The 12,735-nt window shown below is 42.6% G+C and overlaps 1 protein-coding gene across 5 annotated transcripts in view; it reads right to left on the bottom strand.

The window, feature by feature from the left end:
* The window catches only part of DENND5A (DENN domain containing 5A), a 130,235-nt gene that overhangs the window by 79,307 nt on the left and 38,193 nt on the right, over window positions 1-12,735 (bottom strand). Inside the window, exons 2-3 of one of the 5 annotated variants that reach the window (XM_077963462.1) lie at window positions 8,827-8,984; window positions 985-1,215 (exon numbers count right to left, since the gene is read on the bottom strand). The exons of the other annotated variants lie outside the window; for them this stretch is intronic. The gene's annotated coding sequence lies outside the window, so the exon portion shown is untranslated. The remainder of the gene's footprint in view (window positions 1-984; window positions 1,216-8,826; window positions 8,985-12,735) is intronic. 5 annotated transcript variants of the gene reach the window in all.

The raw sequence follows: 12,735 nt of genomic DNA, 5'->3' as shown, positions 1-12,735 counted from the left end.
AGGCTGAGGTGGGAAGATGGCTAGAGCCCAGGAGATGGAGGCTGGAGTGAGCTGTGATCATGTCACTGCACTGCAGCTGGGTGACAGAGTGAAACTTTGTATGAAAAATAAATGTACTGGGCCAGTGTGGTGGCTCACACCTGTAATCCCAGCACTTTGGGAGGCTGAGACAGGTGGATCACCTGAGGTCAGGAGTTCGAGACCAACCTAGCCAACATGGTGAAACCCCACCTCTACTAAAAAAATAAAAATTAGCTGGGTGTAGTGGCATATGCCTGTAATCCCAGCTACTTGGGAGGCTGAGGCAGGAGAATCGCTTGAACCCAAGAGGCGGAGGTTGCAGTAAGCCAAGATCGCACCACTACACTCCAGCCTGGGCAACAAGAATGAAACTCCATCTCAAAAAAATAAATAAATAAAATAAAATAAATTTATTTATTTATTTAAGAAATAATAATAAAATTAGAGTCCATCCAAGAGGTCTAAAACCCAAATAAAAGTATGCCATAAAGAGGAAAGAGAGAAAATAAAGGGGAGGAAATTATCAACAAAATAATAAAGTTTCCCAGAAATGAAAGGCATGAATTTCCAAATTGAAAGTGCTCTTCAAGGATCTAGCACAGTGGATGAAAACAGACCCACACCAAGACACGTCATGATGTAATTTCAGAATGCCAGGGACAATGAGAAAATTCTAGATGTTTCCAGGAAGAAACAAATTTACCAAGGAAAGAGATCTGAATAGCACTGAATTTCTCAATAGCAACATTGGAAGCTAGCAGACAATAAGGCAATGTCCTCAAAATTCTGTGGGAAAATTATTTCCAGTTAGAATTATACACTCAGTCAAATAATAAGTAAAGTAAGAGAGTAAAAGAAAGAAATTTCAAACATATAATCTCAAAAACAAAATGTACTTTCTATGCATCCTTTCTCAGGAAGCATATGCTCTGCCAAAATGGGAATTAACAAAAAACGACTTACATACAGGATGGAGGAAACTGGAGCCATCAAAAGAGAGTGACAAAGGGTAACTCCAAGATAAAGTGAGGGGACATCCCAAGATTTTAATGCAATAGGCCTGGCAGGCCAACACTCAAACGATCCTGACTGATGGGGCTCAGGCAAGAATCCACAGCTTGCATCATATTTTCCAAGGGATCTGTGAGCCAAAAAATACTTTAAGCCACTGCTTTAAGGTGTCCATTACAGGTCCTGCACAAGGGACAAATCACAACAGACTTCTGTAACAAAAAGAAATTTTTCAGATGTTACAAATCTCAAAGACAAAGAATGTGGAGTAATGCAGTAGATTAACGTTTTTTCTGATTGGATATCATCATTTAGAAAGAAAGGAAAGAGGGGCTCAGTTAAAGCACTCTAGAAGCCCAGGGAATTTTATTTTATTCAAATGAAGCTTAATACCTTACTCTACAAAACATTCTGAAGAGAGATTGGTTTGGTTTTGTTTTTTCAATTTGTGATTTATGTCCCACCTACCTACCCACCTCAAAAAACAAGGTGGTATATAAGAAAAATCATATAAAAAAATTAAAGCAGGACAAAGAACACTAAAAGCAAAAAAAAAAAAAAAAAAAAAAAAAAAAGATGTGCTTAAACGCCTGTGGCATAACTTTCTTATAAATTGCAAAAAATGATAGTTTGCTTGCAACGTATGATATTTAAAAATAATTCGGGTCAGGCACAGTGGCTCATGCCTGTAATCGTTAACACTTTGGGAGGCCGAGGCGGGCAGATCACCTGACGTCACGATTTCAAGACCAGCCTGACCAACATGGAAAAACCCTGTCTCCACTGAAAACACAAAATTAGCTGGATGTGGTGGCGGGCACCTCTAATCCCAGCTACTTGGGAAGCTGAGACAGGAGAATCACTTGAACCCAGGAGGTGGAGGTTGCAGTGAGCCGAGATCATGCCATTGCACTCCAGTATGGGCAACAAGAGCAAAACTCGGTCTCAAAAATAATAATAATAATAATTCAACACGAAAAAAATATGAATGAAAATACTGGCCAGGAGTGGGTGGCTCATGCTTGTAATCCCAGCACTTTGGGAGGCCGAGGCGGGTGGATCACCTGAAGTCAGGAGTTCAAGACTAGCCTGGCCAACATGCTGAAACCCTGTCTCTACTAAAAATACAAAAATTAGCCGGGCATGGTGGCGGGTGCCTGTAGTCTCAGCTACACTTGGGAGGCTGAGGCAGAAGAATCTCTTGACCTGGGAGGCAGAGGTTATAGTGAGCTGAGATAGCGCCACTTCACTCCAGCCTGGATGACAGAGCGAGACTCCATCTCAAACAAACAAACAAACAACAGCAACAACAACAAAAACACTGAATAGGTCCCAACGCACAAAGTGACACCTTTGGATATTTTGAAAATCGTATCTAGCTCGAGTCATCCCTCTTCTCTGATCTTATGTCAGATCTGAAGTTTCTCTAATTTGTCTGTGGTATATTTATAGGAGAAAATTCCCTTTTTTTGCTCCTCATGCTCTTAAATAACTTTATATTTTAAAAATTCCTAGAGCCGGGCGCGGTGGCTCACGCCTGTAATCCCAGCACTTTGGGAGGCCGAGGCGGGCGGATCACAAGGTCAGGAGATCGAGACCACGGTGAAACCCCGTCTCTACTAAAAAAATACAAAAAATTAGCCGGGTGCGGTGGCGGGCGCCTATAGTCCCAGCTACTCGGGAGGCTGAGGCAGGAGAATGGCCTGAACCCAGGAGACGGAGCTTGCAGTGAGCCGAGATCGTGCCACTGCACTCCAGCCTGGGGGACAGAGCGAGACTCTGTCTCAAAAAAAAAAAAAAAAAAAAAAAAAAAATTCCTAGAAACATAAAATGTTTTACTATTAAAGGCCATTATAGGCTCTTCCAATCTGGAATGACATCATAAATGCTATTTAAAAAAATCCACACCCTTTGATCTGCTAAACCTGCAAGAAAAAGAAAAAGCAAAGCAAATGCCTATCAACAAGAAGACAGTTTGGCACATCAAGGCAATGGAATACAATCTAACCATTAAAGCAACATACATAGGAAAAGAAAAAAGACTAAAAATATTTATTAATTAGCAATACAACTCCAGGGTTAAGAAGTCTAGACAGAGGCCGGGCATAGTGGCTCATGCCTGTAGTCCCAGCACTTTGAGAGGCTGAGACAGGTGGATCACCTGAATTGAATTCAAAACCAGCCTGGGCAACATGGTGAAACCCTGTCTGAAAAATACAAAAACTAGCCAGGCATTGTGGCATGTACCTTTAGTCCCAGCTACTCAGGAGGTTGAAGTGGGAAAACTGCTTAAGTCTGGGAGGCAGAGCTTACAGTGAGCTGAGATGGCACCACTGCATTCCAGCCTAGACACAACAACATGACACTCTGTCTCCAAAAAAAAAAAAAAAAAAAAAAAGTCTAGATACAAACAAGATTAGTCAAAAAGTTTAATGTCAATGGCTCCCAACTAGAATCCTAAAAAGGAATAAATAATAATGGAGGCATCAATTTTAATATGTCAAAAAGCTATTTGGAAATGTATGTAAAAATATTATACAAGCTAATTAAAAGATCAGATTTTTTGCCTTCGGTTGGAAATCTATTAACCCCACGTATATTTCCTTTTTTTTTTTTTTTTGAGATGGAGTCTTGCTCTGTCACCCAGGATGGAGTACAGTGGTGTGATCTCAGCTCACTGCAACCTCCACCTCTTGGGTTCAAGCGAATCTCCTGCCTCAGCCTCCCTCTCGAGTAGCTGGGATTACAGTTGTCTGCCACCACCCCCAGCCAATTTTTGTATTTTTAATGGAGATGGGGTTTCTCTATTATGATGTTGGTCAGGCTGGTCTCGAACCCTTGATCTCAGGTGATCCATCCGCCTTGGCCTCCCAAAGTGCTGGGATTACAGTGTGAGCAACTACGCCTGCCCCGGCTAATTTTTGTATTTTTTTTTTTTTTTTGAGACAGAGCCTCGCTCTGTCGCCCAGGCTGGAGTGCAGTGGCAGGATCTCAGCTCAATGCAAGCTCCGCCTCCTGGGTTTACGCCATTCTCCTGCCTCAGCCTCCCGAGTAGCTGGAACTACAGGCGCCTGCCACCTCGCCCAGCTAGTTTTTTGTATTTTTTAGTAGAGATGGTCTCGATCTCCTGACCTTGTGATCCACCCGTCTCGGCCTCCCAAAGTGCTGGGATTACAGGCTTGAGCCACTGCACCCGGCCTAATTTTTGTATTTTTAGTAGAGATGGGGTTTCACCGTGTTAGCCAGGCTGGTCTCGAACTCCTGACCTCAGGCAATCCGTCTGCCTCGGCCTCCCAAAGTGCTGGGATTACAGGGGTTAGCCACTGTGTACAGCCAACCCCATGTATATTTCTAATTATTACAAGGAAATCAGAAGTTATAATTAGTTATAATTGCCAATAATGTCTTTAACTAACTGAGAATTTTTTTTTTTTTTTTAAGACAGAGTCTCGCTCTGTTGCCCAGGCTGGAGTGCAGTGGTGCGATCTTGGCTCACTGCAACCTCTGCCTCCCAAGTTCAAGCGATTCTCCTGCCTCAGCCACCCAAACAGCTGTAACTACAGGTGTATGCCACCACACCCGGCTAATTTTTTATATTTTTAGTAGAGATGGGGTTTCACCGTGTTAGCCAGGATGGTCTTGACCTCCTGACCTCATGATCCGCCCGCCTTGGCCTCCCAAAGTGCTGGGATTATAGTCGTGAGCCACTGCGCCCGGCGAAAATTTTTAATATCCAATTATAATTTTACAAATGCAAGAATCTTTTAAGAGTACATGAGCTTTTTCTAACATTTTATCATAAAAAGTACAATGAACTGCCATGTATCTATCGCCTAGCTTTAGCAATTATCAATGCATGTCTAATCTTACTTTACCTGTATATCCTCACGCCAGATTATTTTAAAGCAAATCCAGATATATCATTTTATTTTTAATATTTCAGCATGTCTCTCTAAAAGACAGTATCTCTTTTTTTAACACAACCTCAATACTATTATTATACCTAGAAAAATTTGACCAAAAAAATTCTAATGCCAAAATTCTAGTCAGTGTTCAAATTTCTTTAATTGACTCATAAATGTTTGAAATCTTTTAGATCACTAAGTGGACTTAAAATAATGTATAATGGCCTGTAATAGTAAAAGCAAAATTTAATGTTTCCAGGAACTTTTTAATATGAAGTTGCTTAAGAGCATGAGAAGGAAAAAAGGCAATTTTTCCCTATAAATACACTACAGAAAAACTAGAGAAACTTCAGGTCTGACATAAGATCAGAGAATAGGGATGAATAGAGCCAGATATAAGATCAGAGAATACAGATGAATAGAACCAGATACAATTTTCAAAATATTTAACAATCTGTGCAGTGTGAGCACCAACCAATCAGAACAAACACTAGCCATACACATATGGCATATAGGCTAGATATCAACCCCGGATACAGCCTTGTATGAGGAAAAGCGAAGAGGCCTCAAGAACGTGCTTTCCATGCTGAAATTCAACCCTACCTGCAGTGGAGCAATAAGCTGCAATTACATCAGTTATAAGCAAAGTTGCCACAAGGTCTTGATATAGCACACCTTCTACCAGACATAGCTATTAAATGCTAAATCACTATAGCTGCAACTGATCATCCCTGCATCTATCATTTGAACTAGCCAAAGAAAGAATCATTTTTGAAGCAATTAGCATGGTAAAGTAGAAAGAGTTCTTGATTGTAGCATGATCTAGAATACAAGCTGCTTGTCTCTGAAAGTTAAAACTGTAATAGCTGGCTGGACGCGGTGGCTCACACCTGTAATCCCAGCACTTTGGGAGGCTGAGGCGGGCAGAATAGGCCAAGGCAGGTGGAGGTCAGGAGTTCAAGACCAGCCTGGCCAACATGGTGAAACCCCATCTCTACTAAAAATTAAAAAATTAGCTGGGCATGATGGCAGGCACCTGTAATCCCAGCTACTCGGGAGGCTGAGGCAAGAGAATCACTTGAACCCGGGAGGTGGAGGTTGCAGTGAGCCGAGATCTCACCATTGCACTCCAGCCTGGGCAACAGAGCAAGACTCCATCTCAAAAAAATTAATTAATTAATTTAAAAAATTAAATTAGCAGGGCGTGATAGCACCATGCCTGAGGTCCCAGCTACTTGGGAGGCTGAGGTGGAAGGATTGCTCGAGCCAGGGAGATTGAGGCTGCGGTGAGCTATGATCACGCCACTGCACTCCAGTCTGGGCAACAGAGCAAGCAAGAGAGAAAAGAAGCATAACATCTGACACTGGTACCTGAGAATGTTAATATCCTTCAACCTATTGACTGTAGGTTACAGCTTTTCCGATAAATTATTCAGCTTACTAAAGAATATAAAAGATAGTCCTCTGTGATTGTTATTTAGAATCCTTTCATAAACAGAGGCATGCCCTGACCATTTAAAAATAAACCTAAAACGGCCAGGTGCAGTGGCTCATGCCTGTAATCCCAGCACTTCCAGGAGGCCGAGGTGGGCAGATCACCTGAGGTCAGGAGTTCAAGACCAGCCTGGCCAACATGGCAAAACACCGTCTCTATTAAAAAATACAAAAATTAGCCAGGTGTGGTGGCGCATGCCTGTAATCCCAACTACTAGGGAGGCTGAGGCAGGAGAATCGCTTGAACCCAGGAGGCAGAGGTTGCAGTGAGCCGAGATAATGCCATTCACTGCAGCCTGGGTGACAAAGCAAGACTCCATCTCAAAAAATAAAATAAAATAAAATAATAAAATAAATAAAATAAAATAAAATATAAACCTAAAACAACATGCCTAAAGGAAGGGAAGAAGGAGAGAACTCTTGAAGGGAAGCAAGAAAGCTTGGGGTTCTAGCATGGTTCAACATATCTCAAGCCTTATGCAAATCACTTTATCTTCCTAGGCTCCAGTTTCTCCACCTGCATATAAGGCACCTGCCAACATCCCTAGTGATGCCAACATCTCACCTCCCATCACCCACTCTCTCCCTCTAATACACTGATTCACTTGAGTTCCCCAAACAGGGTATGCTTTCTCGTGCTTTCATTCTTTGTTAGATGATATTCTCTGCTTAGAATAACCTTTATATCCTTCTTTGCGTGGTTAGCCAATCTATATTTATTCAAGTGAGTGCTATCAAAATCCATGGTGCCCAGCGCGGTGGCTCATGCCTATAATCCCAGCACTTTGGGAAGCTGAGGCGGGCAGATCATGAGGTCAGGAGTTCGAGACCAGCCTGACTGACATGGTAAAACCCCGTCTCTACTAAAAATACAAAAATTAGCCGGCTGTGGTGGTGCACGCCTGTAATCCCAGCCACTCAGGAGGCTGAGGCAAGAGAATCGCTTGAACCTGGGAGGCAGAGGTTACAGTGAGCCAAGATCGTGCCACTGCACTCCAGCCTGGGCAACAGAGAGAGATTCTGTCTTTTAAAAAAAAAAAAAAAAAAACTATAGTATCCCAACAATGTTTTCATCTTCCCATCCCCAAGTTCTTCTGGAACTTTTCTGTGAGAGCTAGGGTCAGAGCCATTTACTGATTATAAAACAAATCTGCTCCTTTGAATGTAGTTCATATGACATGGTTTTCAGTTCCCTCACAATCCTAGTTCCTAGAACTGACATCTAACTCTATGTGTAATCTAACTATTTAATAACACAATTTAAAACAGGACTATGCACTCCCTCTTTTTTGACAATGTATCTCTAGAATAGAAGCCAAAAATCACAATTTTTGGCAACTAAATCACACTTTTGCCATAAATCAAACTCGCAGCCAACTAAAAGTCTTACATTTTTTAAAAAGTGTTGATAGTTGATATTAGGTCACATCTTCTTTCTATAACCTCTACTTCTGCATCACTTATTTCATCATACCGCTTAAATTTCTCTTATTCCCAACTATATCCTAGTCATTCCTGTGAAATATTCTTGAATCCAAAAATGGTAGCTGACAGTATTTCCCGTTCTATCCATGTACTCACCTGAATGAACACATGGTTAGTCTGACCTAACACATTCTTAGTGGGCAGATGTTGGCTCTTAATAATAATAGTTTTGGGGCGGGCACAGTGGCTCACGCCTGTAATCCCAATGCTTTAGGAGGCTGAGGCAGGCGGATCACTTGTGGTCAGGATTTCGAGACCAGCCTAGCCAATGTGGTAAAACTCTGTCTCTACTAAAAATACAAAGAAATCAGCCGGGCATGGTAGCACATACCTATAATCTGGCTATTCGGGTGGCTGAGGCAGGGGAATCACTTGAACCTGGGAGGCGGAGGTTACAGTGAACCAAGATCATGCCACTCTACTCCAGCCTGGGCAACAGAGCAAGATTCTGTCTCAAAATATATATATAATTAATAATAATAACAATAATAGTTTTGGCCAGGCACCGTGGTTCACGCCTGTAATCCCAGCACTTTGGGAAGCTAAGATGGGTGGATCGCTTGAACCCAGGAGGTCAAGACCAGCCTGGGCAACATAGCAAGACCCTATCTCTACAACAAATAAATTAGCTGGGTGATGTTGGCATATGCCTAGGCCCCAGTTACCTGGAAGGCTGAGGTGGGAGGACTGATTGAGCCAGGGAGGTCAAGGCTCCAATGAGCTGTGCTCACGCCACTGCACTCCAGCCTGAGCAACAGAGTGAGACCTTGTCTCGAAAATCATCATCATCATCATCATCATCATCATCATCATCACCATCATCATCATCAATCAGGTCTTTTCCTAAACCCTCAGATTATATCCTTAATAAGCTACTCTAGATTTTGACTGGAACATGCCATGCTCTTACCTTCTTCCCAGTTTTGAGATTATGTCTTCTTGCAGTAATTCTATGATTCCTCAAAGGTTATTGACATCTACTGAATGATCTCATCCCAAAATTATCTAGAATCCTGCGGTATAATTTGTCTGGGTCAGGAGACTTTCATTCAGAGCAATTAAATGATCCTGTATAAATGAGTAATGATCTCAGTTTCAGTCTCCTCTTAATCGATTTGGTTCTATCCTTTCCAATCTATATATAATTTACCTTGACAATGGGGGAAAAAAAGTTTCTGGGGCTATTTCAATCTTCAAGGTTTTTGTTTTTGTTTTTTCAAATGTGGTTATTCGGGATTTCACATTTAGAGTATTACCCAACATAAAATACTCTTCTTAAAGAAGTATTTAACACGATAAAGTTTTCCTTTTTCTAATTCATAAAACTGTAAGAGGAAGCAGAGATGCTAATTATAACAGAGCTCTTCTTACCACAGTAGCAAAAACCAAACTGACGAATCTATTCTCAAGTAAGCTAAACAAGAGTTGTGAAAATTAACAAACTTCCTTCAGGTGAAAATTTCCCCATAATCCATCACCATGTCCTACAAATATTTACTGAAAGTGCAAGACTCTGAATCAAAACAATTCACCCAAAACCTCACATCATACTTACACCCTCTCAATAAATCCAAGCTATAAAAATAAGCACAAGGCTGGGAGCGGTGACTCACGCCTGTAATTCCAACACTTTGGGAGGCCAAGGTGGGCGGATCATCTGAGGTCAGGAGTTCGAGACCAGCCTGACCAACATGGAGAAACCCTGCCTCTATTAAAAATACAAAATTAGCCGGGCGTGGTAGCGCATGCCTGTAATCCCAGCTACTCAGGAAGCTGAGGCAGGAGAATCGCTTGAACCCGGGAGGTGGAGGTTGCAGTAAACTGAGATCACGCCATTGCACTCCAGCCTGGGCAACAAGAGTGAAACTCCATCTCAAATAAATAAATAAATAAATAAGCACAGAGTGATATTTTCTCCACTCAATCACCATGGGATTTATAAAGACCTTATCTACCTCACGTTGAGCCGTTTTGCTACATTATTACATTATTATTACTCAAACAACTGATCCATCACTTTTCTATTGAGTTCTGACTATCTATACAACTCTATGTTAAGTGCTATGGAAACATACAAATTTATAATTAAAAACCAGTCACTCTTGGAACGCATAAGCACATTTTTGTAAACGTGTACCTCCTTCTCCAGGCAAAGGAGTCCTCTCAAATCTGAAAGGGCATCTCATCCAGATGAAGCTGGGAAGGTACTGCAGTACATTCTGTGTTACATACACTATAGTGGAAAGCACAGGACTTTAATGATAGGAAAATTTAGAACTCAAGTACTAGTTCCATGTTTTGTTTAATTTCTTCTAGGTAATTTGTCCAAGGTCTCTGTGAAAAATGCATATTTGGGCCAGGCACATTGGCTCATGCCTGTAATCTAACACTATGGGAGGCCAAGATGGGAGGATCACCCGAGGCCAGGAGTTCAAGACCAGCCTGGGCAACATAGCAAGATATTATCTCTACAGAAATAAAAAATTTAAATTTAAAAAAAAATGTGGCCGGGCACGATGGCTCGCGCTTGTAAATCTAGCACTTTGGGAGGCCATGGCAGGCAAATCACGAGGTCAGAGGTTTGAGACCAACTTGGCCAACATGGTGAAACCCTGTCTCTACTAAAAATACAAAAAATTAGCCGGGCGTGGTGGCACATGCCTGTAATCCCAGCTACTTGGGAGCCTGAGGCAGGAGAATCACTTGAACCCAGGAGGTGGAGGTTGCAGTGAGCGGAGATCGCACCACTGTATTCTAGCCTGGGCGACAGCAAGACTCCATCTCAAAAAAAAACAAAAACAAACAAACAAAAAATGTACATTTGGTCTTAGTCCCTGGTTACTGGCATGCAGCTCCTAAAACCTTTGGAATCTCCCAGATGAGGAGACCGTTTGTATGCTAATGACATGACTGGTGACCAGGGCCACTAAATAGCTTAAGGGTGGTGGCTGGTCACCTGAAAGACCAAGGGTGATTACAGATTTGAAACTTTCAACTCCCCACTACCACCTGCAGAGAGGAGAGAGGCTGAAGTGAGTTAATCACCAATGAGCAATTATTTCAAAATTCATGCCAACACAGTAATGAAAACTCCATTTTAAAAACCCATAAGGCCGGGTGCGGTGGCTCATGCCTGCAATCCCGGCACTTTGGTAGGCCAAGGCAGGCAGATCACCTGAGGTCAGGAGTTCGAGACCAGCCTAACCAACATAGTGAAACCCCATTTCTATTAAAAATACAAAAATTTGCCAGGCATGGTAGCATGTGGCAGAAGAATTGCTTGAACCTGGGAGGCAGAGGTTGCAGTGAGCTGAGATCACATCAGTGCACTCCAGCCTGGGCAACAGAGTGAGACTCCATCTCAAAAAGGAAAAAAAAAAAACATAAACAACAGGGTTCAAGGACCTTCTGGGTTGATGAACACACTTAAGTATTGCAGAACGGTGCACCCAAAGTGGGCATGAAGGCTCCACACACACATCTGGCCACAACAACTTGCCCTATCCATCTCTTCTACTCGGCTGTTCCTGAGTTATATCCTTTATAATAAATGGGTAATAGTGAGTAAAGTACTTTCCAGAGTTCTGTGAGTCATTCTGGCAAATTATGCAAACTTAGGAAGGGGTCATGGGAACACCTGACTTATAGCAGGTTGATCAGAAGTACAGACATGCGGCAATCTGGGACTTTCTATTGGCATCTGAAGTGGGGACAGTCTTGTGAGACTGAGCACTTAACCTATGGAGTCTGCACTAAGCCCAAGTAGTTAGTGTCAGAATTGAACTGAATTGGAAAATAATAATAATAATAATTGAGGCCGGGCGCGGTGGCTCAAGCCTGTAATCCCAGCACTTTGGGAGGCCGAGGCGGGCGGATCACAAGGTCAGGAGATCGAGACCACAGTGAAACCCCGTCTCTACTAAAAATACAAAAAATTAGCCGGGCACGGTGGCGGGCGCCTGTAGTCCTAGCTACTCAGGAGGCTGAGGCAGGAGAATGGCGTGAACCCAGGAGGCGGAGCTTGCAGTGAGCCGAGATCGCGCCACTGCACTCCAGCCTGGGCAACAGCGTGAGACTCCGTCTCAAAAAAAAATAAAAATAAAATAATAATAATAATAATAATAATAATAATAATTGAATTGAATTACAGGACACCCAGTTGGTAACCAGAGAGTTGGAGAATTGGTTAGCATAGTGTTAGATTACAGGCATGAGCCACTGCGCCTGGCCCAAATATGCATTTATCACAGAGACCTTGGCCAAGTTACAAATGTGGGGAAAAAACTCACACATTTGGTATCAGAGGTGTCATGCCTGGTATTGAGGCTCAAAAAATGATACCCCTAAGTAAGACACTCTGGCATGCTGAGTACTATGAACTAAAGGAGACTGGAAGACCTCAGAAATAGCCTCAGAAGCAGTCTCTCCTTGCCCTCCTCTTTCACTCCTCTTACTCCCCCAAAGCAAGTCACAGAAACCAGAATCCCCATTTCCCCAAGGCGGGTCACAGATACCAGAAAAGCAAGCCATAATACCTAAAAAGTATTACCTCCCACTCAAAAGCCATAAACCTCTCCCCCAAAGTAAGCCATAACACCTAAAAATGTCACTCTCTCCCTTCTTCCTTGAAGACCCTCGGCTCCAGCAGGGTCCTGCCCTATACCCAGGAAGAAGGAATGCTGCACAGAGTCTAAGAAGAATCTGAACAGACAGGCTCTGCTGGGTCCCCCTCCCCTACCCAGTCTGTTACCATTAGATAACACCCTTTGTCTACTAACATTTCTACAGGCCTCTCCCTTTCTTCATTCTTCACTGAGCC

The sequence above is a fragment of the Macaca mulatta genome, chromosome 14 (assembly GCF_049350105.2).
Source record: "Macaca mulatta isolate MMU2019108-1 chromosome 14, T2T-MMU8v2.0, whole genome shotgun sequence".
In the NCBI taxonomy this organism is placed as follows: Eukaryota; Metazoa; Chordata; class Mammalia; order Primates; family Cercopithecidae; genus Macaca; species Macaca mulatta.
This window is presented reverse-complemented; position numbering and strand designations above follow the sequence as displayed.